This window comes from Schistocerca cancellata, chromosome 7 (assembly GCF_023864275.1).
Source record: "Schistocerca cancellata isolate TAMUIC-IGC-003103 chromosome 7, iqSchCanc2.1, whole genome shotgun sequence".
Classification (NCBI taxonomy): Eukaryota; Metazoa; Arthropoda; class Insecta; order Orthoptera; family Acrididae; genus Schistocerca; species Schistocerca cancellata.
Window position 1 is genome coordinate 206,705,356 of NC_064632.1, and position 27,526 is coordinate 206,732,881.

A 27,526-nucleotide genomic window follows, 5' to 3' on the forward strand; every position below is an offset into this window, starting at 1 on the left:
TATTCACTTTATTGTCATTTTGTATACATGTGTACTTCATTAACTCGTAAGTCCTAGACAGAGCATAGACTATCTGACTGAATGATCACAGCTAAAGGATATCTGCAGCGAATTAGCTGTGAGGCATGAAAGTAGCCGTTCGGGGCTCGACCATATGACTACATCGAGTTATTCGTTTTTAACAGAAGCGCGCAGAGCTCAAAAATCTAAGGTAAAGGCAATATCAGGCAAAGTTGCAGCTGATTTGCTCGTATGAACTTCTGGTTAGAACAACTACTCAGCAGTCACCGTTAGGTGCCGTTGCAAACTGCTGTTCTAGCGTGGCTGCCCATAAATTTGTTAGCAAAATTCATTGCTATTATTTATATATATATATATATATACATATACATATATATATAATACCCGGGGTGGACGAAAACTATCAACCGAAATACACTAGCGTCTGCCTGGTATCCAGCGCTCAGGGGTCAGCGTATGGTCGCCTAGATGGTGCGGCTGCAGCAACCTTCTTGATCTCAACAGTCAAGTCGTATTCCTCGTGATCTTTCCTCAGAAGGACCACCACCAAGTTAGTTTTCAACTTGAAAACCAAACACGATGATAACACAAGGAATGAATCCACAACCCCGGGCACCAGTCGCAAGGCTGGCTTTACCTGGTCATCTGATTCCGGGGACCAGGAGCATCATGTTACGCCTAAGGTTGAGAACCAGACGACGTACAAATAATTACACACAAAACAAAGACACTTCATCGGTACACTTAATACTAATACTCTTTTCAAACGGGGAAGATCAAACAACTTACAGACGTGCTGCAAAAATTCCAGATCAAAATCCTTGCAATCCAGGAAACACGATTTACGGACGAAAACCATTTTGATACAGACAACTATAGGATCTACAAAGGAAAACCAGCAGTTAAAACTAATGAGAAAGGACTCCAACAGTTTGGTACAGCATTTGCAGTCCACAAATCTATCAGCGACTCTGTCATTGACTTCCAGTCTGCCTCAGAACGTATATCAACGCTCTCCGTCAAATAGGCCAACAAAGCATATACCTGGATCAACGCACACGCACCCACAAATAACTGTAACAAGAAGAACCGCCAGAACGTGGATGACTTCTGGAATGACCTTGAAGAGACGACAAACAAAATTGCCAAACACCATGTAATAAACTTGTTAGGCGACTTTAACGAACAATTAGGCAAAGAGAAAAAATACAGGAAAATCACCGGAATCCATACAGCTCACAAGAGAACTAACAAGAATGGGGAAAGATTGATAAGCTTTTGCGAAAATTTCGGCCTCGTAATTATGTCAACACAATTCAAAAAACCCAACAAGAAACTGAATACTTGGTAGTCGCCCAACACAATGTTGGGTGAATTCCAGATAGACCATGTGGCCATCTCCAAGAGTAACACAGCAGAAATTCTGAATGTGAAAACGAGAAGAGGATTTTTTGACTGAGACCACCATCTTCTACAGATAAAGACCAGATTACAACCCAATAGAAGAAAGCCAAAACTAAACAAAGTGCTGGGACCAGACCCCGAATACATAAAACTCAACAAGGAAAACATCTTACAGGATATTAGTCAGACAAACACCACAAACTGGACAGAACTTGTGTACGTCCTCAAATCCACGATGAAATTGGGTCAACCCCCGAGAAGGAGAAAACACAGGTGGTGGAATATAATATGTGACCAAGCAATAGAAGAAAGGACCAATGCCTGGAAAAACTTCAATAGTCACAAAACATCAGAAAAATGGCAACAATTTCTAGTAATCGGAAATCAAACATCGAAAACTATTCGGAGGGAAAAAGAAATTATGACAAACGGCGACTAGATGAGATAGAACAAGACTTTAAGAATAACAACGCCAGGAATTTTTATAAGACGTTTAAAGAACATATTGCAGGATACCAGCCACCCAATCTTTGCTTCAAGAAACCGGATGGTTCACTAGAAACTAACACGAAGAATAACTGCCAAATCCTCGCAGACTATTTCAACAAACTTCTCAACTGCGAAAGGCCTACAGAACATATTCACTACGATACGTCTACACCAAATCCTAACGCTAAACCGCCAACCATCAACGAAATAGTAGAAATTATCAAGACACTGAAAAACAATAGAGCCCCAGGAGAAGATGGAATTATTGCAGAACTACGGAAACTAAATGATGAAAGATTAACAGGAAAAATTCACAAAATCATATAAAACATTTGGGAAACAGAACAGATCCCTTCTGAATGGAAATGCGCACTCATCCATCCACTCCACAAAAAAGGGGACAAAACTGAACCAAATAATTACAGGGGTATCTCACTCGTACCGGTCACATATAAAATCCTATCAAAAGTTCTCATGAATAGATTAGAAGAAGAAGCTGACCCACAAATAGGAGAATACCAGGCTGGTTTTCGCAAGGGACGATCATGCATAGAGCATATCTGGAATCTGAAAATGATTCTCCAGATGAGAAACACCCGAAACACAGTGGTTACTTTTGTAGATTTGAAAAAGGCCTACGATTCAATAGAGTAGCGCTCTGCAAGACGCTGGAAGAATTCAGCATTGACAGAAAGACAAGAGCAATCATTCGGGAAACATTATCTGACACAGTCTCCAAGGTAAAATTTATGGGGGATATCTCGGAACCATTTCAAATCCAAACTGGAGTGCGACAGGGTGACGAACTTTCACCATTACTCTTTAATATCATTCTTGAAAAAATTATCAGGACATGGGAAAAAGAAGTCAAAGGAATCCAAAGTGGCATTAGAAAAGATAATAGATTCAATGTGAAGTGTTTAGCTTTTGCGGATGACCTTGCAATCCTCACAAATAATAGAAAAGAAGCCACTAACGCCATGGAGAAGTTACAGGAAATTGCACAAAAACTGGCCTGCAAATCTCATATGAGAAAACCCAGTACATAGAAAGAGTGCCACGAGACAAATTGCCTATTGTGACAACCCATGGGAAAATCGTACAAGTACCACATTTTAAGTACCTGGGAGAAATCATCCAGCCATCACGGATCAACCTAAAGGCCAATGAGGAAAGAATAAAAAAATTTAAGAAAGCATATAAACTCACGTGGAACTATGATAACAAAAGGTCCATTTTCATTAACGCAAAATTCAGGCACTACAACACTGTCGTACTTCCGGAGGCACTGTATGCATCTGAAACAACACAAATAGGTGGGCAAACTAAAATCAAAGAAATAGGGAAACAAGAAAGGTAAATTCTCAGGAAAATTTTTAGCCCAATACAAGAGCAAGGAATCTGGAAGAAGAGACCAACATCAGAATTATATATATACAGAGACAAGATTGCGGATACAATAAGGAAAAGGAAAATGCAGTTCTACGGACATATCCTCAGGATGAATGAAAACAGAATTTCAAAGCGAATTCTTAAAGTCATCAACTCAGGCAGGGGAAAACCAAAATGGATAAAAGAAGTTGAAGAGGACCTGAGACAAGTACACATAACATTAAACGATGCAGAAAACAGAACTGAATTCAGGAACATAACCAAAAAACATAAATTTTACACCACAACACAGAAGAGACCAGGATGCAAATGGACAGTGGAGCGAAAGAAACAACACAGTGAACACATGAAGAAAATTTGGGCTCAGAATAAACATAGACAATCATCATAAAGGAATTCAAGTTCAAACGCTCTCTTAAATGGGAATAATCGAAAATAATAATAATAATAATATAATGGTCTGATGAGGGGTTCGTTGCAAATTAGTTCACGCGGTACTTCTGATGTAGAATGCATCTACTTCATGCGATGAATAATATCTTTTATATGCGAAATAGCTCCGTTCATGAAGTTTTATGCGCAAATTTTTTGTGAATTATATTTGTCAGACATAATTAAGTGTCCCTACACGAAATGGACTTTAACAAACTGGAAAGGTCTCAAACTGACCTTCTTTACCTGTTACAGAAGCTTACTACAAATATAATAAACCTTTCGTCTTGATCACGAGTTTTGAAAAATGGTTCAAATGGCTCTAAGCACTACGGAACTTAACATCTGGGGTCATCAGTCCCTTAGACTTGGAACTACTTAAACCTAACTAACCTAAGGACATCACACACGTCCATTCCCAAGGCAGGATTCGAACCTGCGACCGTTGCAACAGCGCAGTTCCGGACTGAGCGCCTAGAACCTCTCGGCCACAGTGGCCGGCTCGAGTCTTGAAAATATTTCTTCAATCGTTACTCGTTTTAGTATTAAGTCATTTCCTAAAGAATAAAATTCTTTTGCTGCAAACAATCGTGTGAAAACATATCACATGAAGCATAGTTATGCCTATGTTGTGGTCTAAATTGTGTTGTGTATAATACGTTTGATAAGTTTATAAAATTAAAATTGTTTCTCATTTTAAATAAGTTATCATTAAGATGGTGTTACGTGTTTCGAAAAGTTTTATCCAGTTTCACGAGAATATGTCTCCTGCTGCATGAATGAAGAGGCAGAACTACAAAGGTTTTATTTTGAAACGGACCATTTGAATTTGGAAGAGAATGTCTCTAACATCCATCCACATGGATACTTTTTACAATCATATTTATCTTTCAGATAAGCTCACCACGCCGTCGTCCACCCAATGAACAGACAGATATTAGTTGGATGTTGCCCATGTATTTGCAATGCAAACATCTCTTGAGTTATAACATTCACTTCTGTATCTGGACAGCGTTGCTATTCATTCAGAAATTATGGAAAGGGACACACGTAGATGGAGTCTTTAACAAATCTGAACAACTGTGACAGCCAAGCTTCGCTGCACAAAATTGCCTTAACCTCACTAGTGCGCTCCGCATGGCCACGTCTTGTTTACGTTTCGCCAACGAGTGCATTGCTTCGTACTTTCCGCGCTCTCCATAGTATTTCCCCACTCACACCATCTGTTTTCGAAGAGAGTGTACTGCGGATTGTGTATGTTCTCTTCGTCATACTTTCGCGGCTGTAGTGTTATATAATTCACCGTAAAATGGCGTATCCACGTAACACGGGTCAGGTCATAAAGTGGGCACTAGAAACCTCCCATCAGCACGCACAAACAAATGTTCCGTTGCTACCGACTTCCGACAACCATGGTGAGATCCAGCAGGGTGAATTACCAATTCCGGATACACAACTTCTACAACACCACCACCACCACTAACAACAACAACAGCAACAACTGGATGTACAACATAAAGCCGAACAGCAGCTTGAGCACCACCATCATCAACAACTGCAGTTTCAGCAGCAACAACTGGCTCAACAGCAGCAGTTTCAACTACTGGAGCTACAACAACAGCAACTCCAGCAATATCTCCACCAAACACAACAGTTGCATCAGGTTAGTCAGCAAGTTCGCCATCCCAGCGACCCTTCCAGTTTCACGTTCGAAGCCAATTCACCTGCAAGTCAGCAGCAGGAAAGTGTGTGCCGACTCATCTCCTGTCACAGAATGTGCTGTGCGTGAGATACCGGGCCTGGATCTGCCTCCTAAGAATGGTACAGCGACGGAAAACTCAGAACGCTCTCATAGTCAACCGTTAACTTCCAAAGCTGCGGTCGTACGGCCAAGTGCAAAGAATTGGTACCGTTGATCTGATGCTCGATCTGATGCAGGGACCTATATTGTCATTGGGAAGACCTTAAATAAGAACTTTACCGAACACCACCCTATGTTGGTAGGCAAGCTATTATTTTCCTATAACTCTCATCTCAAGCATAACATTGTTGACAATAGTTCGTCAGGCAGAAACAGAGACAAATAGAACTGGAAACTGCTGCGGCTACCAACACTTTGATAGAAGTCCCTGTTTTCAAAGAAGTTTGATGCCTATGTTGCCAGATTTCTGTTCGATACGTGTGGCATTATTCGGAATGTTGACATCACCTTGACAGATAAGGAGATCATTGACGCAATGAGGAGCATACATCCTATCGCAAATATCAAACGATACTCTGAGTCACCTCATTCACATCCTGAACAAACATTGCCGATTCAAGTCTTTTTGGTGGTGTTTCGCTTCCAGGTTCTATCCTCACATGTTAATACTCTGGGGACACGTTGACTAATGGAACCGTACGTTGCTGCAGTTATCCAATGTGGAAACCGCTGGCTTTTTTATCACCGGACAAGTCAATGTAGAAGTCATACTCGTTGCAGCAAGTCAGATGGTCCACACCCAGCGGATTCAAGTACGGCGCCGTTTCCGAGTGTTTAAATTGCTCTAGTTCGCACCCAGAGGCATTTATCCATCAACAAGAGCTCCAACGCGCAAAAGCCTGTATCACGTCGGAGAGGGTAATTGGTAACTCGCAGCGCTCATATTACGCTGCTCTCCGCCAAAACCCCAAAATCCCCTGGATTTCCCTCCTCGAACTCTAAGGCGTTCCCCGCAACCAATAGTCACTTCATGAGATTCTTCCAGGCGACCAAAGCCACCTCCGTGTCGCCCCAATTAGGTTCTCTTCCACAGGGTGCCGCGTATCGTCAACATGACTTCCAGTCGTCAAACAGACCGGGTGCCATCTCTGACACGAAAGGTCCATCAAAATGGCGTGCTCCTGGGCCAGTCTAGCGGCAGGGATTCTCAGACATTCTTTACGAACTTTGTGTCTCTCACCATTTTCTGCAAACACACTGAACCCATATCCTCCTTAGTACAGTCAACACTCGCCGCCACTTTCTAATAGCAACAAATATGTCGTCGAAAGATTACTCGTCTATCGCGCATCTCTTGGAAGACACGAAGACACAGCCAACGGAAACTGACAGATACAGCCTCTACGGAAACTATTAATAACCCTACTTACACCTAGCAGCTGTGGTGGGCTGTATGATCTACCAATGGAATGCACGATCTGCGATTTCCAAAAAAGGTATCCCCCAAAATGAACTTTGGACGCGGAGACAGCAATGGGTGCCATCTCAGAGACGTGGTTTCAAATGGGTTCTGTTGTCTGCTTTCGAGGACACAAGGTTTATCTCCAAGACAGAGAAGATGGCCAAGGAGGTGTCGGCCTCTTCATTAATAATGGCCTGTGTCACGCCCAAGTAAAGATATCCCACGAGGCTATCGACAGCTCTCAAGCGACAGTGGCCAGGTTCAAATGGTTCAAATGGCTCTGAGCACTATGGGACTCAACTGCTGTGGTCATAAGTCCCCTAGAACTTAGAACTACTTAAACCTAACTAACCTAAGGACATCACACACATCCATGCCCAAGGCAGGATTCGAACCTGCGACCGTAGCGGTCGTGCAGCTCCAGACTGTAGCGCCTTTTAACCGCGCGGCCACTCCGGCCGGCTACAGTGCCCAGGCTAGCTACTCCCATCGGTCGCGTAACCATCATAGCTTTTTACAGGTCCATGGTCGTATATTCCCCTTTAAGAGTTGTACGCACTGGCGCGGCAGCTGGAACCTCAATTCTTATTTCGTGGGGAATTTAACGCGGACAACAGGCTTTGGGGCTGTACCTGCAATGATAGGTTGATTGACTGAGTCCTTGAGATTCTCGCCGAGTCCAGTCTTATTCTCCTCATCGATGAATCCCCTACTCCCCTTAACTGGACGGAGGTCCTCAGCCGTTGATTTGACTCCATGTTCGGCGTCACTTTCTTCATTTTCAGTTCACATGGACTACTCTTCCGTAACCTATAATTCATCATCACTACGCTCATCTTATACTGACTCTCCCTGCAACTCCTATCATGGCCTACAGACCATCTCGTAAATGGAACGTTATGTTGCTCACGATATGGCCCCCTAAGGGATGCCCAGTTATCATCATTCCCCACCGTGGCATCCCAGTAACAAGGTATATTATACCTAGGAACTATATCAATGTAGCGGCATTGCATTCTACTCTACAGAAGAGGATGATGACTGGCCCAACTCCACAGATGAGGATGATGACTGGCACAAACCGATACCGGTTCCCTGGTAGGTCACAGAATGTTCGCATTCAGTGGCGCAACGAAGACTGGTTTGCAGTCGTCTTAAACGACATACTGCTTGGGAGAACTATGTTCCTTGCAAACGGATGGATGCGTCCACTAAGCACTTTCCGACGGTCCGCAAGAAAAAACACTGAAAGAAATTTTGCGAACAACTATTTGTGCACACTCCACTTGGACGTATCTAGTCGATGGTGAACTCGCCCAATAGGGTACCGGTACCTCCCAAGCGGTTGCAGAGCTGCATAGACGAGTTTTCCAGCATTGTCGCACCTTCAACTGATATATCGGATCTAACAGATGACACAACCGATCTACGAGACGGTTCATCCACGCCATTCTCTCTAGCCGAACTCCACAGGGCCCTGACGTCGTCCTCAGATATGTTACCCGGCTATGACCAGATCCACTATTCCATGGTTCTCAATATGTCTCACGATACAAAATGTGTTTTTTTGAACATCTTTAATGACATCCGTAGGATGGGAACGTTCCCGATGACTGGAAGACTCAATATTACTGCCCATACTGAAGACTACGAAGGACGCAGGTCAGGTGACATCGTATTGCCGATTGTGCTGTCGTCCTGCTTCTATAAGGCATTCGAATGCCTTCTAAAGTTTCGCTTTATAATACTCGTTGTAACGTGAGAACTTGCTACCATGGACACAAAACGGCTTCCATAAATGCAGAAGTAATTCTGATAATAATACCACGCTTGCGTGGACATTGCATAAACGTTCTTCACTAACGGCCTTATTTCTCACCTTTTCGAGGGCGTACAGCAATGTCCTGTTACCTAAACTTATATACAAACTGAAACTTCTCTACTCCCAGTGATGATTTTTCGGATTATATACAGTTTTCTTGGTTTCTGTACCGTATATATCCGCGATCAGGACAATGTGTTTCATGTACTCCCGTGGCCTCACGAAAGGCGACATACTGAGTCCCTTACTACACTCCTGGAAATGGAAAAAAAAAACACATTGACACCGGTGTGTCAGACCCACCATACTTGCTCCGTTCTGAGCTTCATGCTGATGCCCTTGAAGGTTCCCCACTCTGTAATAATGCGTTTATTATATCCTTGAACCGAAGTTCGCTGAGAAGGGTACTTTCGAAAATACTTCAAGAACGGGGTACTCTAGGAGATCTGAGGTGTCATGTGATGCAGCTTAAGTTATCAATATGGATCTGTAATGAATCGGACAGTGATCATTATTGGCAGGTAGAAGGCCACTGTGTGTGCCATGTGGTTGCCGCTTTGCAGATGATTGCCACTCAACATGACAGTGTGCTCATTGTTCCAGGGCATGAGACCAGAAGATTGGTCACAGACTGCATTCACCCAGAATCCTACGAATTGTCTTCGATAGAGGTTTTGAAGTTTGCAGACAAGCAGCCCAACCAGAAAAAGGGGTTAGAGTCCGAATTCAAAGGGCAAGGTAGCAATCCATCGGTTACCATTTGAACCTTCTGGTCGTAAAGTATATTTCCGATGGGGAAATGGGATCATCTGGTGCCTGACTGTTCACTCGAGCGAGTCTCGAGACCTAATAGATGGCGCCATATACGCCAGACTGAGACCGGTCGTCGCAAACCTCCTAGCTGACTCGCTCGTGTCCGCGGCATTAAGGATTGTTCCTTGCTATATGTTTGTAATTAGATTAAAAACAGCCGACCAGTTGCAAAGGATAAAGTAATCTTTACCTAGGTTTGTCTTCAAGTTAACTAGGAACGAGTCTGTGGCCTGGCAGTTCCATTTCTTTGTTAGATTACCATTTCTACTATATACCCTCTACGTTGCCCACCTAGCGCTTTTGTTCAGCCCCACCGTCAAAGTTCAGTTTGCAGACGACGTCTGTGTATACACTCACTCGTCGGACTTTTGGGTGAAACACCTGTAGCTTACTGACGCACGTGAAATGTTGGCCGCATGGGAGTTCATAAATTCGCCCACTTTGTCACCAGACAAATCAGTTGTTGTGGTATTCAGGGGGAAACGGCGTAATAACATCTCATTCGATCTTCCTCTTGGCCTGTGCACATTTCCTGTTCGGGCACCTGCTAAGTTCCTTATCGTCTACGTGACAGGAAGCTCACATGAGGGCGACGTGTTCTATTTAACGTCAAAAGTAAAACATACTTGATAAAAATGGAGGATTCTGTGATATGGTAGCAAAGGTAAAGAGCACAGTCTACAGAGTCCCGAAACCAGTCCGTCGTTTGTATGGATGTCTTACGAACAATGTCCGCTCGGCCAACACGTCCTATTACCTTGTAAGAAATACATCTACTATCACAAGTATCACACGTAATTTGCTACTAAACCTGTGTTTCGTATGACAAAGTACGAGTTATAAATAATGCAAATTCTGCACTACTCGTACGTTCGAAGTAACCGGTGCCGTCACAGTTTATTAAAAATATAACACAGCAGTCCACTGTGTCAGATGAACATTCTGGTATCATCCCCTACACCTCATCTACTCTAATGATACCTCAGCATGCTAAATCAGTGGTCCTTGAATATGGTCACAATAGCGCGGATGTCACATCGTCGTGAGAACTGCGATGCGTTGAATCTCAAGGCGCTGCTTCAGTACACCCTCAGAAACAAACAGCTCTCACACGTACAGTCACACTATGTTTGATGCGTCCTCAGGCCTCTTTTTCAGATCACCCATGGCAGGTGGCCGGCGGGATGGCCGAGCGGTACTAGGCGCTACAGTCTGGAACCGCGCGACCGCTACGGTCGCAGATTCGAATCCTGCCTCGGGCATGGACGTGTGTGATGTCCTTAGGTTAGTTAGGTTTACGTAGTTCTAAGTTCTAGGGGACTGATGACCTCAGAAGTTTAGTCGCATAGTGCTCAGAGCCATTTGAACCATTTGAACCATTTGAACCAACTCATGCCGGGTAGGAAAGCAGGGCACAGGGGCTTCTGGAGTAGAGACACTGAGTCCTGTAGATAACACAGGTTTTCATTTTAATTTATACCAAAAGACATAAGACGAGCTTAGCCGTATTAGTATTAACAATGACTGACTAACATCCAAAACGATGCACTTATTATAATTAAATCTGCATTAAATAAAGAGCCACGGATATAACAAGAGGCTATAGTCTTAAAAAATTATTCCATCATATTTTATTTAAACAGCTAAAAAACAAGAATGTTATTGTTTCTCACTTTTCTTTGCGCCATTAACCTTTAGTTAGACACAATTTTTGCCCACTTTAATAAGAATAATTCCAGACAACTATTAGCACCAAATTTACAGGTAACAAAGATTACTATTGATCACTTATTTTGACGAGTCATTCCTTGTGAAATATTTCTGCATAACAACAAGTAATAAAGGAAAATCCTCACATAAATATTGCGTTGCTCTGATCTCACTCTCAATAAGGGCTAATTAAGAAGATTGGATGTAATAATTTTACGACTATGCACAAACTAACTTCTAAAATTCTTTCTAGTTATCGTACATTAGACATAGTGGCATAAAACAAGTTAAAGCTGAACAGCTAATCCTGATTCGCAGCGTTAATTGAAAACAATAACTCCCTTTCTCCTTTTACAAATTTTCATCTTATGGACAAACCATAATTACTAATACTACTAGCACAAACAAGAACTTCCTTAAAAAAAAGCAATCAAGAAATCACAGGCAACTTGTGCATAGCCTGTTACAACAACGTAAGCCGTTTAGCCAACTTGGTCTCATAACCGGACCCAACGCCCTTGGCAGAACATTTAGCCCTTCTAATACCGAGTATTTTTTGTTACACTTAGTACCACTGGGGTCTTTAGTGACCCCAACGGAATTTATTTTTTATTAAGAATAGTCTTAATAATGGTAGAATAAAATCACATTCCTTATTTTTTACACAACCTAAAACATGATGTCAGTGACACTACATTAAATTAATATGCATATATTTTTTTAAATTATTGATTTCCGTAAAATGTACAAACGATTCTCATGAAACTACAAACATTTTTGATTAAATTCCGAATTGACGTTTATGACGCATTACACTTACAGGAATAAATTGCAGAGTGGTTTTTACACACAGAACATCGACATTTTGAAAATTTATCCGTGAATTTTCTATCCTCAGACCTTTTACAAAACGGACACCTTCCTCTGTTTTTTGTCTGTACTGTTGATGGAAGTAGTGGGGAATTAATTTTGTCTGGCTTTCTTCCGACGAACTGCTTCCCAAATTCTATGAGAAATGCCCATCTCTTGTAGTTTGTCCTTTCTGCCCAGTCTGGTGTAAGATGTATCCATATGATAAATGCATTCAGTGCACTGATATCAATCATGTTGTAAAATAATGCCATTGGCCACCTTCTGCTCATCCTCTTTGTAGTGTACGTTCTAACCAGCTTGTCCATCGTATCTACTCCTGATTTTGTTTTATTATAATCCAGAATCATTACTGGCTTGAATTTTTCACGATCTTCCACTTCCTTCCTTGAATACATTGTACTGAGCAAAGTTACAACTTATCTCTTTTTCGGACAATGTGAAACAATTGAAGCATGCTCTTAGAATCCAAAAATAGATGAATATTTGATTTGACATTTGGTCTGAGTGAAAGCTTGTGGTAGTTGTTTATTTTTTCTAATTGTTCCTAAGAGTGTGAGACTGATTTTCAGAATGTCTCTCGCCAAACTAAGGCTAGTGAAAAAATTGTCAGTTGTTACTTTTCTGCCACTGTTTTCTAAGCCTTTCACCATATCTAAAGCAACTCTCTTGCGTTGACCAACTTCACGAGATTCATTTTCTTGTTCACCAGTGTAAACTGGGAGATTGAGAACATAAGACGTTGCACTGTCACATATAGCCCATAATTTCAACCCATATTTTCCTGGTTTTGAAGGAATATATTGCCGAAATGGACATCTACCACGAAATGCCACAAGTTGTTCATCAATTGTTACGTTGCTGCGAGGAACATATGCCTCTTGAAATGTGTGTACCCACATTTCAAATATTTCTCTAATGGGCGCCAGCTTGTAAGGAGCACAGTTGTGACGTCTCACATCTGCGTCATCAAATCGGATGCACCTTGAAATTTTCAAAAAGCGATTTCTAGCCATTGCTTCACTGAAAATGGGTCTACCATCCTCTCTATTCCACAGAGGTGTAACTCCTTCATTATGGTCCTTGTAAGCACCTGCTAGGCTCAAGACATCGATAAAGCACTTCAGTTCAATGGCATCTACTGGTTTCCATCTACTACGGCAACCAAGACTACCCTCTTTGTTAGTCCGCTTTAGAATTACATCAACAATGTTTCTCCTAAGAAACAACTGAAAGCTGATTCTATGGAGTCTATATTTTTCCCTGCGAATTTTGTTGGACCTGGCATTATGTTCCATCTCTCTTCTTTTCCACAAGCTCTTCTCATCTCGTGTTTGTGCCACAATTCTTCTTTGTTTTTAGACCTACACAAAATAAAAAAAATTAAAAATACAAAGGGTATATCTTGGCACTAGACCCTAACGCACATTTACAAATATTCAATGTGTACTTACATATAACAGTCAGAAATATGGGTTACTTCCTGTTCATGCTGGACATCTGCACTTACCAAATCTTCTTCTGAACTTCCGTCTGATTGAGGAATATTCTCTTCTAAGACGTCAGTTTCTCTATCGCTGCATGAGACATCAGAAACTATATAGCTGATATCACTATTTGATTCTCCAGATATAGGATTATCCTGCAGAAATATTTCAAGCACTTCGTCTTCGGATAGGTGACGAGATGTTTTCCACTAAATGCAACACACACAATAGTAGTCTCCACTTGTATGGAACAAATAACTGTCGGCTTATAAAGTATTGGCAACAATCACAGGTTACAACAATATTTACAAGAATAAAACAAAGGAAATACAGAAACAGTTACGGATTCAATACAGCATTATTGGGTAATAATACCGCAAGAGAGAAATGGGGTTGCACTGAACCCCAACGGTATTCAGTGGCTCTCTCTTGGTTTTCTGCCGAACTAAATATTTTCAAAAAGTTATATTAATATATTATGAACTCATTACTTAATGCAGGAAAAGTACGAATTTTTCATAATTTTTAGGAATAGGAAATAAGGTATATTTTACAGAAAATTACGGCCTGGGGTCATTATAGACCCCACGGTATTTGGAGGGTTAGACAACGAACAGCTAGATCTGAAACATAAGAAAACACTATTAACACACAGAAGTTGCCTCAACAACTAAACCTTGCTACATCAGCCAGTAGGAAATTTACAAGCTTAGGCACTGGGGCACTTGGCACAGATTAAATGTTCCGCCAGGTACAAATTTTGCGCCTGTAACGTTCAAGTACGGTATTTTCATAAAAGAGTCTCTAATTCATGGCTTAAAGTACCACGAGAAATATTAACCCACCAACAGTTTTGAAATCTGCTTCAACAGTATTCGTTTAATATGTTAACTGGGACAGTCCAACAGTAAAAAGTAGAAAACATCTTTTTTTTCAACTCTCCACAGACATTTCACAGAAAGAAATAGGTGACTTAGGCACAACAGGAAAGCACAGTCAGGCTCCTTCCTATATTGTTAGCACTACGTATAGGACATCCGTGCCACAGTCAGAATTAAACAACGAATTCTGACGAGGCACCAAATCGATAGAACAATTAATGATGGCCACAACGGCGTTAACGCCCCAATAGCGTAGAGCACAAGCCTGTAAGGTAGTCAGATGAGGAATAGTGAATGTGGCACACCGTTCAACAGCAATTCCAACAGTGCAACAAGCCAGCAACTTCGCCTCATCCCTCGGCAGCAGCTTCCTCTGATCCACGCCTCCAACCGAACACCAGTTCCACTATGAGGAAGACGCCACGCCACGTTGTCCCACAGAACTGTGCTGCCAAACTAACCGCCGTGCCACTTACTGCCGCATATTCGGTACCAACTGCCTCCTCGTGAGCCAAAGCGCCCCCTGTTTAAGCCGTCGTCAACCTACATCGTCGATTGCCAGTAAACGTCTAAAATCCCGTAGTTAAACCAGTCCAAACCTAGGATATCGGCTGAAGTTACGGCTCAGCCCTCAAGCCCACAGAAGTATAGCTTGTACCACTAATAGTAATCTGCGGTTGCCAATTTCCTGAAGCCTTTGGGTGTTAGAATTCTAAGGTAGGTTAAAGAGTATGTGCAACTTCCTTCTAATTTTTTACAACAGCACTCCTAAATTACGACATTTTTTAATAATGTTAGTCCATTTGGCGATGTATTTGGTCCATTACTGCGTCAGTGTTTTCTGTTGAGCAGTGGCCCACATACTGGCCACTTCTTTATCGCAGGTGAATCGACCACCTGTAAGTAGATCAGATAAATGGAAATACAACGAGTTGAGACCAAGAACCGCAGGATATTCCAACAAATAAGAACGTAGAATCTGCATAGTTTTTAACTTGTGGGTGGCGATATGTGAACATATATTGTCGTATAAAAAAAGAATGCTGTTTGATAACAGACATATGCGCTTCTTTCGAACTATAGGCTTAAGCTAGTTGGGTTGGGTTGATTTGGGGTAGGAGACCAAACTGCGAGTTCATCTGTGTCATCGGATTCAGGAAATATGGAGAAGGAAGTTAACCCTGCCCTTTGAAAGGAACCATCCCGTCATTTGCCTGAAGCGATTTAGGGAAATCACGGAAAACCTAAGTCAGGATGGCCGGACGCGGGATTGAACCGTCGGCCACCCGAATGCTAGTCCAGTGTGCTAACCAGTGCTAAACCTCGATCGGACTCAAGCTAGTTGCAAATGATATCACTATAACGTCGACTGACTACCGTTGGCACTTTTGTAGGTAATTTCGCAAACTGATCCTCGTGCGCCCCAAAATACGGCGAGGATTGTCTCTTGAATTTCTGTTTCACTAGCGATCTGGACTATTCCCATCCCATGCTCTGGCTCTCTGTTTCAGCGTCATGAGCTAATGTTTGGCACTCGATATGAGTCGTTCATTAGTGTGGTGGCACAGCAGTTTCTGACGGTTTCCCACACTACACTCTTTGGTAGAGTTGTTTTGAGACCTATCTTGCAAACACCTTACGAAACTTGAGTCTCTTTAAACGATACCATAAGCGAAAAAGTCACTAATGTGCATTTGGTTTGCCAATTCATGAACAGTCATTCGTCAGTTACTCAAAATCATAGTCCTGCTTAGTGTTAGCATCTGTAATGGATTTGACTGAACCTTCTGCTGTTCCCCCTTTTTTTACGCTTTATCAGCCGCTTTTTAATGGTTCAGTCAACCGATAAATAATTTCCCGTGATAAAAAATTGTACTAGATGTGCATTTCTCTTTTTGGAACACCTTCAGACCGTATGGAAACTATTTTATTTTTGCCTATGTATGTGCGAATTACAAAAAGTACGTAACATTTTGTTGACTACCTAATTAGAATATCACATCACATAGCAATACACAACAAATAATCAAGAGAGTAAAGAATATTTATTTGCTTATTATTATACTGTTTCTTTATTCGATTATGAAAAATGTATTACTTTCACTTTTGCTCTTTACTCTAATACTCAATGCATTTCTGTATATTTTCAGAAAATGGCGCATAAGACATAATACGACGGATTTACTTAGATAAAAAGTAATGGACAAATGAAATCACAGTGCGTTATACGTGCACGTGTTCTCGTGAACTGTTCCTTGAATCCATCGTAATTAAAATGCCACTTAGAAACTGTTATTACTAATATCTTCGTCTGACCAACAGAATTCTTTGAAGGAAAACTGGAGACAATGAAATAAGCGCAACTCTGTCCTAATACCACAAGATTTGTGTCACGAGAGAAAACACTAGTGGCGGCGTTTCAGATATCGGAACTGATAGCGCAATCAAAATAGCCTTAGCAATTCAAGAAAGACTCATGAAAACTTGTTTGGCCAAAGCTATCGAGGAAGACATGAATTGGTCAAGACTGTAAACTCTCGAATTGAACTAGTGTTAAATGAGGAACTTGTTTCAAGATTTAAAAGCGACATGATTTGCTTTACAGTGTGACGCATCGACTGTAGTTTCTACCTGTTGTCAGATGCTCGTGTTTTCCTGCTTTTCAGACTACGACGACACAATCAAAGAATAATTAATGTTTTCGAAGGAAATGTAAACGACATCAAAAGGCATGTATGAGTATTGGGCCACGGCCGGCACCATTCCAAAATACCGAATGTATCCGGTACGTGTTGCCTCTCTAGTCGTTATTACCGTAGCGGGTTGCGACATAGAGAGAGTCCTTTCCTAAGCATCGTTAGTAGACAGCAACAAGGTCGCACGCAGTGTATCCGGCAAGTGTTGACTCTCTAGTCGTTATTACCGGCGCGGGGTTGTGACATAGAGAGAGAAACCCTTTCTGGAACTCGAACCCTGCTCCTCCTGGGTGGAAAGGCCAAGTGCTCCCACCTAACACAATTAAACCACCAGACACACATGGAATTGATGGGAAATTAAAAATGCAGGAGCCCTTTCTGGGACTCGAACCCTGGTGCTCCTGGACGGAATGCTCAAGTGCACCCCCAACACATGAAACCTGTCTAGATGCGGGAGAGGAAGGTTAGGTTAGTGTACTTTATTTATTTTGGTCGAGAAACTGACGCAAAGATCGATCCTAATTGCGTAATTCATCACAAAGATAGGTCCTAATTACACAACTATATGCAAAGCACTACAGAAGGACGGCATAAAATCGCAATACGCCGCGGAAACTGACGATACCATACAACTGGTGTTATCCTGCCAAGAAAAAAATTCGCAGAACCACTCGAAACCAGCGACAGAAACATCGAAACTCTACCCTACACCTACAAGCTGCCAGAGTCGATATTAGCTAACTTTGAGACGGGTGTATTTCCTGCTTTTCATGTATGCGTGTTTCTACTGCATTACAGAGAAGTTATTATCAGAGTTTTTTTTTCTTTGTATACGTCTACGGCATTGCATGTTTCGAATTCTTTAAGTTCAATGGGCCCCATGTACAATTAATCTTAAATAGAGTGATGGTAGAACAGCTGTCTGGACGCTTCCAAATGGGGTCTACTTTTATCTTATTTGGTCTTCGTGGTCCTTATGCGCAATTAATGTTAGCTGCAGTAGAGTCGTTTGGTAGTTACCTTGAAATGAGGGTCTCGAAATTTAGTGTTTACAGTTCCTAGGAAAGAACACCGTCCTCCAAGGACTTCTGTTTGAGTTCTGAAAGCAGCTCCATGGCACTTACAGGTAACAAATCTAGAAGCCATTCGCCGAAATTCTTCAACATGACCTGGAACGGATCAATCCCACCAGTGAAGTAAGCAGGACGATAGTAATACTTCACCTGAAAGTTACTGGTTTATTATTCCTACTCATCAGCATTAACTTGCATTTTTTCCGCATTTAAGGCTAGCGACCATTCATCACACCAAATGGAAATTTTGTCTAAATCGTCTTGTGTCCTCCTACAGTCACTCAGCTTTGATGACTTATCGTAGACCGCTGCATCGTCGGCAGACTATTGACACGCCAAATCATTTAAGTATAAAGAGAACAGCAGCTATCCAATTGCACTGGGCTGCATATTGGATATAGCCACTCTCTTATCTCTGAGCCTGTTAAATATGCTCGTGCCTTCGTTAACGGGCTGCGATGGGAGATCGTGTCATATACCTTCCTGAAATCTAGAATATGTAATCCACCTGTTACCTTCCTTTATAGTTCTAGATATATCATGTGAAATAAAGGCATGCCGAGTTTTGAACGAATGATGCTTTCTAAAATCAGGCTGATTCATCAATATAAACAGCTTAGCCTCAAGAATGTTTATTATATTCGAACTGAGAATACGTACAAAGATTCGGGAGCAGTCCGAAGTTAGGGATATTGGTCTGTAATTTTGCGGTCTGTTCCTTCATCTTTCTTGTTTACTGGAGTGACCCGCGCTTTCTTTCTTTCCTTTATACCATTCGTTTCGATCTTCGTGTTGGACGAGAAAGAAAGAGAGAGGGAGAAAGAGAGAGGCGGGGTGATGGACCAATTCCCTGGAGTACTCCTTCTAAAATCTAACAGGAATGCCATCCGGACCAGATGATTTGTCTGTTTTTCAAATCTTGACGGTACTTCCTTATGTCAGTTACACATCTTCCATACGGGGGTCCGTCCGAAGGTCAAGAGACTGCATGTTTGTACGGTTTTCATGCTTGAACGATGTCATAAACGTGAAATTTTAAACTTAGGTTCGGCTTTTGCTATCTTCAACTGCCGCACCAGACTGGTCAACAAGGAACTGATTGGAATCCTTAGACTCGCTTACCGATTTTACGCACGGCCTGAAAGTTCTCGGCTCCCTGCCAAATCTTTTGCTAAGTTGTGACGGTGGCAGTTACGTGCTTCACGCATTAATATTTCGGCAGCCGGCTAATGGCTTACGAGGCCTCGATTCAATCTATTAAACGTGCTTGGTTCGATTATTCTATTCCCTACAGCTTACAGCCATGAAATATCGGTCAAATTATACATCATCTTCGTTTTCCATTAATGTCGATGGTACTTCATTCCTAAATATACGGCTTACAAGTAGTATTGTTTAGTGCTCGTCGCAGTTATGAGTACCGGTAACTACAAGCGAGGTTCATTACAAAAGCGATTCATTACAAAGGCGATACTGTCTGACTCGAAATAGCCAGGTATCTATGACAGGGTATGCTAATACACAGAAAATTCGGTGCATAACTGATTCTTTGTCTGTGTGATGCACAAAACTAATTTCATTTTGTTTTGATGTTATTTATTTATTTATTGATTTTAGTTTCAGAAGCTATCCCCGATAGCTCCGCATCGCCGTCACCACTACCATCACTGCCAAGAAGGTACTTACTTCCGGAGGAGGGGTATGAAAAAGATGATAATGATGACGATGACGACGATGTAATATTTCTCTGTGAAATAATAAATATCGACTAAAAGCACTACATATTTTGGAACACAACCTACGAGCAGCTTAGAGACAGAAGTGATGACACTTTCTGCGGGACCTGACCATCATTTTGCAGAACAATGCTCAAGCACGTAGAGTGCAAACTGTTACTGATTTGTTTGACTGATGGGACTGCTGAGTGCTGTACCACCTACTGCGGTCCCCTGACGTAAGTCCTCGTGAGTTCAACTCGATTTCTGACTGAAGGAAACACTTCACGGCATTTGCTTGACGACTGCTGCAACTCATCGATTAACAGACCGCGCCACTCGAACTGTCGACACATGTGACACTGCTAAGAGCATCACTGGCAAGGGTTATACACTATGCTGGAGACTACTTTGAAGGTCAATAAAACTTTGAAAGACATATTTATTTTGTACGAGCTGTAAGGAAATAGTTTTTCCACTGTTAAATTTCCAATCCTCGTATATAAACTCTCTCCTAGTATCCACCATCTTCTACAAGACGAGTCCCTTACAACAGAGTATACCACAGAGGTGCATGTGTGTTTGATGCTTTAGAAATACGCAGTGTGTTGCCTCTACAGTTGCTAAATTCATCATAGCATCCACAGTGAGTAAATGATACACTGTCACTGTTGCGGCCAAAGATGTCAATACAGAGATAGAATGTATTGTACTTAAACTGCCAACAGCCTTGTTCAGTCTATTTCAGTAATGTCCAGCCTCGTACCTATCCATATATCCTCAATTTACACTATAACTTTGATGCCACTGGCTGATCTCCATGACAGCAGCAATATCTCCCTCCCTGTAATACTATTACTTGGAGTGCAATAAGACTCTCTTCACCAACTGTTCGGTGTTGTAATCAAGGAAGAAATTAACCGCATATTTACCTTCTCAGAGGAACCGAAAGTATAGGACCACTCGGATTACGTTTCGCAGACTCATCCATCATTCAATTTGATTTCGTTAGGCTCCCATACAGCACAGCTGATGACGCCATTCTTACGTGTTCTCCGTCCCACTCAGCAACTTGTGTGATGAAGACGCTCGATCTGCTCACCACACAACGAATTCAACCACTGATGGTGTTATAGATTAATATGTTTTAGAACAGTTAGTCTAATTCTGAAGTCGACGCTAGTTTGACTGATTATGGCATTGGTCTTCCGCTCCTAGTCTGCTTCTGTCTGTAACGGCAGGCTCAATTCAATGTCATGCTTATCTGTTGAACAAAACAAGAGGTAGTTTTACACGCTACAACAAGTAAAAATCAGTGATAGTGGTCAAGGTTCATGGCTGGACTTGAGAGCATCTATCTTTTGTGGTGACCTTCATTATCATCCTTTAAACTGACTGGCGTGTTGTTTTAGCGTCTCTGCTTAACTCAAATAGTTAAGCCTAGACTCGGCTAGCGTCGCTAATACGTCTCTACAACACTCCTACGGCCCAAATCATCAATAAGCTCTGTCGATCACGCTATTGCGTGCGACCAGCCACCTGATTTACGTCTTTCTATGACGGCTCAAAACTCGTCTTTTCACACAACATCCTCATCGCACCGATTACGAATTATCCATGTTTGATGCGTCCCTATCGCCTAATTTCGATTGACTGGCCACCGGATAGTCGTTTTGATCACCGTACTCACACTATCAACACAATTGAGATAACAGGTGCGTCTCGAACACTACTGCGTCGGACAGACCACCTCATAATTATCACCCGAAACACCCACAATCACCATACGCCGATAACGCAACGGGTGGGTCCTGAACACTACCGCATCGGACGTCATACCCTGCACTCGTCTCAAGAAACGCAACACATTCGGTGGGACGCAATATCCACCTACCACATCACAACACGCTCAACACAGCCCAAATCCATCCACCACAGAGCCAGATTTTATCCTGAAAGCTCTCCTGTCCAATAGCCTTGTCATAAAATTTTGTATAGGAAGTTATCTACATAAGATAACCCCTTCTATAATTAATCTAATGCTTCTAAATTTTGTTTGTGTCATAGCTGAAGCAAATTTTCTATACTAAGCGACCCAGTGGTCCCCATACAACAAAATTTAACATCAAACACATAATATACACACAATCCATGCCAAAATAAGACAAGCACATGAAAATATACACACAACATAAAACAAATAATCACAAAACACAAATAAAACAGTGCCTATACTAATACAAATATACATCGCCAACAAATCACAAAAATCTAATCTAATTATACACTACTTTGTTCCCGGCCGTGTTCTTCCGCTGCCGAGTGTGCCGCCCTAGTCATTCTTGGCTGTTTTGCGCAGTTTGCGTACGGCCAGGGTTCGCCGGACGTATTTTGATTATTTGTGTAGGTTCTGGATTGCGGTCTTCACTCGCTCTCCAGTTCTGCACTGGTTGATCCCTTCCATTCTTATTGGTTGGTTTCCAGTTATTATTACCCTGGTTCCAACTACGTTCCTGTGGCGGATAATGTTTGTCCTCTATTATCGCGTCACTTCGGATTGTTTCTTCAAGTTGCATGCTTTGTGGGCTGCACCGCGGAACTTACCCGTAAGATGACAATGGTCTCTACGAGGAGTCTCAGCTTTTCTATCTAAGGCCAGCCCGCAAATGTGACAATTAACAGGCTTTTCATACAAGTCATCATTTTCCTTTGATTTGGTCATGGGAATATTGATGCTGTAGAGCTTGTGAACTTGCCATGAAAGTTTTCCAAGCTCAGTGAGAAGCCAAACCGCCGGATCGCCCCCTACATAAGACTGATAGCTATTAAGTTTACAATCATATGCGCATACAACTTGGAACGCAGTCGCATAAGGTAAGTGTTTTTGTGTGAAGGTTGTGTGTGAGGCTAAGGGGTTCCCTTCACAACGAGTAATAGGAGCCAGCAAGCTTCAAAATCGGCGTACACAACAAAAGGACAACGCTGCTCGTGGTGAGCATTTTTAAATTTAATGAAGTTATTTTCCTCAGTGGGCATAACAACACGTACCGGGTCCATGCATGCACAATGTAATAGATGTGTCGCTAATAACTCTTGAGATGAAAAATAATTCAAACACCTTATACAAATATGTTTTATGTTGTTTATGTTCATTTTTACTTAACTGGGAGGAAATGAGTCGGGACATGTCTTTGATCCAGACGTAGTGATAATTATCACGTTCGGAGAAGAGCAGCATGTTGACATGCAACTCTCGCTCACATGCAAATTTTGAGAAGTGGAGGGGGCCTACTACTGTATGCTTGTTCTGCTCATCTGACTTGCTTTTCCTCTCCAGGCCACAAATGTGGACCGATATTGCGGTATTCTGAGCTTAAAACTTAGGTATGTCCTGGATTCTTAAAGGGAACTCTATTCCATCAAAGTTGTATGTCTCTTAATATCTTTGACTTTGTAACTGCTGGGACGCTCGGGATGATGTTTGTAATTGTATTTGTAATTTCTCTCGCAAGCCAGGACTGACCATGCAAAACACGCATTATCATACTTATTTTGAACATTAATGCACGCCTGCTTTTTCTCAATATCTATAGGGAGTTTAATATAACTGAACCCTCCATTCATTGGATCATAGACATGTATATGGATGTCGAGGTGTGGTATACTGCTGAGCGCTTTAGCGGATCCACGTACTTCCATCTCGGAAAATCGGGCCATAATAGCGCTCAAGGTGGATTCTCGGTACAACTCAGCAATCGATGTGCTCCGAGAAATAACACCATTTTCACCCCATATATAATGCAGAGTAACCGTCTCCGCGTCACCTTGATGTTTAGGGGGGTGACTCAGTTCACTGCATAATACCGCACTGCATTTAAAGGCGTTCAATTCCGGATCTTCTAAGAGTTTGAGGAGCTCGGTCTCCAAGACGGGGAGGCACGCCTCCAAAAACCTTACAGGATCGCGATACCTCCCGCATGGATTCTCAATTCTGGTGAAAGAGGTTCGCCCCTTAAACGCTCTAGCAACTGCTGAGTATTCTAAGGGAGTCATTACGCCGTTATTCTGATCAAATTCGTTATCGATAGGACGGGGGAGAGAACTACCGCTAGCCATAAGGAAATTACTATTATTACTGTTGCTACAACTAGGAGTCCACCCGATAGATGAATGGACTGGTGATGGGTGATCGTAATCATCATCATTTGCGGGGAGAGGTATACGTCTCGGAACGCATACCTTGCATGGGCGGCAAGCTGCTGCTTCTAGAGGAGGAGGGGGTGACAGTCGGTTTGAAGGGCCAGGCTGTGGCGACGGCGGACGGACTGCGCAGCCAAACGGTTGCGACAGCGCTGGGGGAGGAGATGGCGCTAACTCTCTCTCTATGTCACAACCCGGGTTGTGCATTAATGTTCAAAATAAGTATGATAATGCGTGTTTTGCATGGTCAGTCCTGGCTTGCGAGAGAAATTACAAATACAATTACAAACATCATCCCGAGCGTCCCAGCAGTTACAAAGTCAAAGATATTAAGAGACAGTACAACTTTGATGGAATAGAGTTCCCTTTAAGAATCCAGGACATACCTAAGTTTTAAGCTCAGAATACCGCAATATCGGTCCACATTTGTGGCCTGGAGAGGAAAAGCAAGTCAGATGAGCAGAACAAGCATACAGTAGTAGGCCCCCTCCACTTCTCAAAATTTGCATGTGAGCGAGAGTTGCATGTCAACATGCTGCTCTTCTCCGAACGTGATAATTATCACTACGTCTGGATCAAAGACATGTCCCGACTCATTTCCTCCCAGTTAAGTAAAAATGAACATAAACAACATAAAACATATTTGTATAAGGTGTTTGAATTATTTTTCATCTCAAGAGTTATTAGCGACACATCTATTACATTGTGCATGCATGGACCCGGTACGTGTTGTTATGCCCACTGAGGAAAATAACTTCATTAAATTTAAAAATGCTCACCACGAGCAGCGTTGTCCTTTTGTTGTGTACGCCGATTTTGAAGCTTGCTGGCTCCTATTACTCGTTGTGAAGGGAACCCCTTAGCCTCACACACAACCTTCACACAAAAACACTTACCTTATGCGACTGCGTTCCAAGTTGTATGCGCATATGATTGTAAACTTAATAGCTATCAGTCTTATGTAGGGGGCGATCCGGCGGTTTGGCTTCTCACTGAGCTTGGAAAACTTTCATGGCAAGTTCACAAGCTCTACAGCATCAATATTCCCATGACCAAATCAAAGGAAAATGATGACTTGTATGAAAAGCCTGTTAATTGTCATATTTGCGGGCTGGCCTTAGATAGAAAAGCTGAGACTCCTCGTAGAGACCATTGTCATCTTACGGGTAAGTTCCGCGGTGCAGCCCACAAAGCATGCAACTTGAAGAAACAATCCGAAGTGACGCGATAATAGAGGACAAACATTATCCGCCACAGGAACGTAGGTGGAACCAGGGTAATAATAACTGGAAACCAACCAATAAAAATGGAAGGGATCAACCAGTGCAGAACTGGAGAGCGAGTGAAGACCGCAATCCAGAACCTACACAAATAATCAAAATACGTCCGGCGAACCCTGGCCGTACGCAAACTGCGCAAAACAGACAAGAATGACTAGGGCGGCACACTCGGCAGCGGAAGAACGCGGCCGGGAACAAAGTAGTGTATAATTAGATTAGATTTTTGTGATTTGTTGGCGATGTATATTTGTATTAGTATAGGCACTGTTTTATTTGTGTTTTGTGATTATTTGTTTTATGTTGTGTGTATTTATTTTCCTATTTTCATGTGCTTGTCTTATTTTGGCATGGATTGTGTGTATATTATGTGTTTGATGTTAAATTTTGTTGTATGGGGACCACTGGGTCGCTTAGTATAGAAAATTTGCTTCAGCTATGACACAAACAATATTTAGAAGTATTAGATTAATTATAGAAGGGGTTATCTTATGTAGATAACTTCCTATACAAAATTTTATGACAAGGCTATTGGACAGGAGAGCTTTCAGGATAAAATCTGGCTCTGTGGTGGATGGATTTGGGCTGTGTTGAGCGTGTTGTGATGTGGTAGGTGGATATTGCGTCCCACCGAATGTGTTGCGTTTCTTGAGACGAGTGCAGGGTATGACGTCCGATGCGGTAGTGTTCAGGACCCACCCGTTGCGTTATCGGCGTATGGTGATTGTGGGTGTTTCGGGTGATAATTATGAGGTGGTCTGTCCGACGCAGTAGTGTTCGAGACGCACCTGTTATCTCAATTGTGTTGATAGTGTGAGTACGGTGATCAAAACGACTATCCGGTGGCCAGTCAATCGAAATTAGGCGATAGGGACGCATCAAACATGGATAATTCGTAATCGGTGCGATGAGGATGTTGTGTGAAAAGACGAGTTTTGAGCCGTCATAGAAAGACATAAATCAGGTGGCTGGTCGCACGCAATAGCGTGATCGACAGAGCTTATTGATGATTTGGGCCGTAGGAGTGTTGTAGAGACGTATTAGCGACGCTAGCCGAGTCTAGGCTTAACTATTTGAGTTAAGCAGAGACGCTAAAACAACACGCCAGTCAGTTTAAAGGATGATAATGAAGGTCACCACAAAAGATAGATGCTCTCAAGTCCAGCCATGAACCTTGACCACTATCACTGATTTTTACTTGTTGTAGCGTGTAAAACTAACTCTTGTTTTGTTCAACAGATAAGCATGACGTTGAATTGAGCCTGCCGTTACAGACAGAAGCAGACTAGGAGCGGAAGACCAATGCAATAATCAGTCAAACTAGCGTCGTCTTCAGAATTAGACTAACTGTTCTAAAACATATTAATCTTTAACCCATCAGTGGTTGAATTCGTTGTGTGGTGAGCAGTTCGAGCGTCTTCATCACACAAGTTGTTGAGTGGGACGGAGAGCACGTAAGAATGGCGTCATCAGCTGTGCTGTATGGGAGCCTAACGAAATCAAATTGAATGATGGATGAGTCTGCGAAACGTAATCCGAGTGGTCCTATACTTTCGGTTCCTCTGAGAAGGTAAATATGCGGTTAATTTCTTCCTTGATTACAACACCGAACAGTTGGTGAAGAGAGTCTTATTGCACTCCAAGTAATAGTATTACAGGGAGGGAGATATTGCTGCTGTCATGGAGATCAGCCAGTGGCATCAAAGTTATAGTGTAAATTGAGGATATATGGATAGGTACGAGGCTGGACATTACTGAAATAGACTGAACAAGGCTGTTGGCAGTTTAAGTACAATACATTCTATCTCTGTATTGACATCTTTGGCCGCAACAGTGGCAGTGTATCATTTACTCACTGTGGATGCTATGATGAATTTAGCAACTGTAGAGGCAACACGCTGCGTATTTCTAAAGCATCAAACACACATGCACCTCTGTGGTATACTCTGTTGTAAGGGACTCGTCTTGTAGAAGATGGTGGATACTAGGAGAGAGTTTATATACGAGGATTGGAAATTTAACAGTGGAAAAACTATTTCCTTACAGCTCGTACAAAATAAATATGTCTTTCAAAGTTTTA